This window comes from Aegilops tauschii, chromosome 2 (genome assembly GCF_002575655.3).
Source record: "Aegilops tauschii subsp. strangulata cultivar AL8/78 chromosome 2, Aet v6.0, whole genome shotgun sequence".
Taxonomy (NCBI): Eukaryota; Viridiplantae; Streptophyta; class Magnoliopsida; order Poales; family Poaceae; genus Aegilops; species Aegilops tauschii.
The window spans coordinates 626,350,450-626,354,954 of NC_053036.3; positions in this window are offsets into that span (position 1 = coordinate 626,350,450).

A 4,505-nucleotide genomic window follows, 5' to 3' on the forward strand; every position below is an offset into this window, starting at 1 on the left:
TCTTTTATCATTTACCTACTCGAGGATGAGCAGGAATTAAGCATGGTGAAGCTGATACATCTCCAACGTATCTATAATTTATGAAGTATTCATGCTATTATATTACCTGTTTTGGATGTTTATGGGCTTTACTAAACACTTTTATATTATTTTTGGGACTAACCTATTAACCGGAGGCCCAGCCCAAATTGCTGTTTTCTTGCCTATTTTAGTGTTTCGAAGAAAAGGAATATCAAACGGAGTCCAAACGGAATGAAACCTTCGGGAGAGTTATTTTTGGAACGGAAGCAATCCAGGAGACTTGGAGTAGACATTAGGGAAGCTTCGAGGAAGCCATGAGGCAGGGAGGCGCGCCCTACACCCTAGGCGCGCCCCCACCCTCGTGGGCCCCTCGTGGCTCCCCTGACCGACTTCTTTCGCCTATATATATCCATATACCCTAAAAACATCAGGGAACAGAATAGATCGGGAGTTCCGGCGCCGCAAGCCTCTGCAGCCACCAAAAACCAATGGGGACCCTGTTCTGGCACCCTGCCGAAGGGGGGATCCCTCACCGGTGGCCATCTTCATCATCCCGGCGCTCTCCATGACGAGGAGGGAGTAGTTCACCCTCGGGGCTGAGGGTATGTACCAGTAGCTATGTGTTTGATCTCTCTCTCTCTCTCTCTCTCTCTCTCTCTCTCTCTCTCGTGTTCTTGAGGTGGCACGATCTTGATGTATCGCGAGCTTTGCTATTATAGTTGGATCTTATGATGTTTCTCCCCCTCTACTCTCTTGTAATGGATTGAGTTTTCCCTTTGAAGTTATCTTATCAGATTGAGTCTTTAAGGATTTGAGAACACTTGATGTATGTCTTGCATGTGCTTATCTGTGGTGACAATGGGATATCACGTGATCTACTTGTTGTATGTTTTGGTGATCAACTTGCGGGTTCCGTGACCTCGTGAACTTATGCATAGGGGTTGGCACACGTTTTTGTCTTGACTCTCCGGTAGAAACTTTGGGACACTCTTTGAAGTACTTTGTGTTGGTTGAATAGATGAATCTGAGATCGTGTGATGCATATCGTATAATCATACCCGCGGATACTTGAGGTGACATTGGAGTATCTAGGTGACATTAGGGTTTTGGTTGATTTGTGTCTTAAGGTGTTATTCTAGTACGAACTCTATGATAGATTGAACGGAAAGAATAGCTTCGTGTTATTTTACTATGGACTCTTGAATAGATCGATCAGAAAGAATAACTTTGAGGTGGTTTCGTACCCTACAATAATCTCTTCGTTTGTTCTCCGCTATTAGTGACTTTGGAGTGACTCTTTGTTGCATGTTGAGGGATAGTTATATGATCCAATTATGTTATTATTGTTGAGAGAACTTGCACTAGTGAAAGTATGAACCCTAGGCCTTGTTTCAACGCATTGCAATATCGTTTGTGCTCACTTTTATCATTAGTTACCTTGCTGTTTTTATATTACGAAAACCTATATCTATCATCCATATTGCACTTGTATCACCATCTCTTCGCCAAACTAGTGCACCTATACAATTTACCATTGTATTGGGTGTGTTGGGGACAGAAGAGACTCTTTGTTATTTGGTTGCAGGGTTGTTTGAGAGAGACCTGTTGGAAATATGCCTTAGAGGCAATAATAAAATGGTTATTATTGTATTTCCTTGTTCATGATAATTGTCTATTGTTCATGCTATAATTGTATTAACTAGAAACCGTAATACATGTGTGAATACATAGACCACAACATGTCCCTAGTAAGCCTCTAGTTGACTAGCTCGTTAATCAATAGATGGTTATGGGTTTCCTGACCATGGACATTGGATGTCATTGATAACGGGATCACATCATTAGGAGAATGATGTGATGGACAAGACCCAATCCTAAGCATAGCACAAGATCGTGTAGTTTGTTTGCTAAGAGCTTTTCTACACACTTAAGGTTCGGTGACGCTAGAGTTGTTATGGGAAATAGTATGTGGTTACCGAAGGTTGTTCGGAGTCCCGGATGAGAACCCGGACGTCACGAGGAGTTCCGGAATGGTCCGGAGGTAAAGATTTATATATGGGAAGTCATCATACGGTCACCTAAAGTGTTCGGGGGTATGGCGGTATTGTACCGGGGCCACTGAAGGGGTTCCGGAGGTCCACCAGGAGGGTCCACCTGCCCCGGAGGGCCTTATGGGCTGTAGGTGGAAGGGAACCAGCCCCTAAGTGGGCTGGGCGCCAACCTCCCCCTAGGGCCGATGCGCCTAGGGTTGGAGGAAACCCTGGAGGGGGCGCCCCCCTTGACTTGGGGGGCAAGCCACCCTCCCTGGCCGCCGCCCCTCCCACCAGATGGGATCTAAGGCCCCCCCACTCTCCCTTGCCCCTATATATAGTGGAGGGGTGGGAGGGCAGCCGCACCCCTGGCCTGGCGCAGCCCTCTCCTCCTCCAACTCCTCCTCCTCCTCCTCCGTAGTGCTTAGAGAAGCTCTGCCGGAGAACCACGAGCTCCATTGCCACCACGCCGTCGTGCTGCTGGAGTTCTCTCTCAACTTCTCCTCTACCCTTGCTGGATCAAGAAGGAGGAGACGTCCCCGGGCTGTACGTGTGTTGAACGCGGAGGCGCCGTCCATTCGGCGCTAGATCGGATCTTCCGCGATTTGAATCGCTGCGAGTACGACTCCATCAACCGCGTTCTTGGAACACTTCCGCTTAGCGGTCTTCAAGGGTATGAAGATGCACTCCCTCTCTCTCGTTGCTAGCATCTCCTAGATTGATCTTGGTGACACATAGGAAAATTTTGAATTATTGCTACGTTCCCCAACAAGACCATCTTCAACCTACGCCTCCCACGGATTGATAAACATTAGGTCATCCACTTGAGGGAAATTTGCTACTGTCCTACAAACCTCTGCACTTGGAGGCCCAACAACGTCTACAAGAAGAAGGTTGCGTAGTAGACATCAATTAACAGTCTTTTGTAAAATTAATTTGAGCTCTCTATTACTCAGTTCTACTTGACCACTAGACTGTGGGTGATATGGAGATGCAATTCTATGGTTAACATCATACTTAGCAAGCATTCAACCAAAAGCACCATGAATAAAGTGTGAACCACCATCAGTCATTAAGTATCTAGGGACTCCAAACCTCGGAAAAATAACTTCTTTATGCATCTTAATAGAGGTGTTATGATCAGCGCTACTAGTTGGAATAGCTTCTACCCACTTAGTAAAATAATCAACAACAACTAAAATATGAGTATAGCCATTAGAGGAAGGAAACGGTCCCATATAATCAAAGCCCCAAACATCAAATGGTTCAATAAGAAGTGAATAATTCATAGGCATTTCTTGACGTCTACTAATATTACCAATTCTTTGACATTCATCACAAGACAAGACAAACTTACGGGCATCTTTGAAGAGAGTAGGCCAATAAAACCGGATTGTAATACCTTATGTGCAGTTCTATCTCCAGTGTGATGTCCTCCGTAAGCCTCCGAGTGACACTTGCGTAGGATCTCTTCCTAGTCATGCTCAGGTACACAACGTCTAATAACACCATCTACTCCTTCTTTATAAAGATGTGGGTCATCCCAGAAGTAATGTCTTAAATCATAGAAAAACTTTTTCTTTTGATGGTATGTGAAACTAGGTGGTATAAATTTAGCAACAATGTAATTAGCATAATCAGCATACCATGGGGCAGTACGAGAAGTATTTATGACAGCTAATTGTTCATCAGGGAAGCTATCATCAATAGGTAGTGGGTCATCAAGAACATTCTCTAACCTAGAGAAGTTGTCTGCAATGGGGTTCTCAGCTCCCTTTCTATCAATAATATGCAAATCAAATTCTTGTAGCAAGAGAACCCATCTAATAAGTCTAGGTTTAGCATCTTTCTTTTCCATAAGATATTTAATAGCAGCATGATCGGTGTGAATAGTTACTTTAGAATCAACAATATAAGGTCTGAACTTATCACAAGCAAATACAACTGCTAAAAATTCTTTTTCAGTAGTAGCATAATTTCTCTGGGCACTGTCTAGAGTTTTACTAGCATATTGGATAACATTTAATTTCTTATCAACTCTTTGTCCTAGAACAGCACCTACGGCATAATCACTAGCATCACACATAATTTCAAAGGGTAAATTCCAATTAGGTGGCTGAACAATAGGTGCAGAAATCAAAGCTTTCTTAAGTATTTCAAATGCTTCTACACAATCATCATCAAAGACAAAAGGAATATCTTTTATAAGAGATTAGTCAGAGGCCTAGAGATTTTTGAGAAGTCTTTAATGAACCTCCTATAAAAACCGGCATGACCAAGGAAACTTCTTATACCTTTAATGTCCTTGGGACATGACATCTTTTCAATAGCATCAACTTTAGCTTTATCAACTTCAATACCCCTTTCAGAAATTTTATGCCCCAAGACAATACCTTCATTAACCATAAAGTGGCACTTCTCCCAATTCAAGACAAGATTAGTTTCTTCACATCT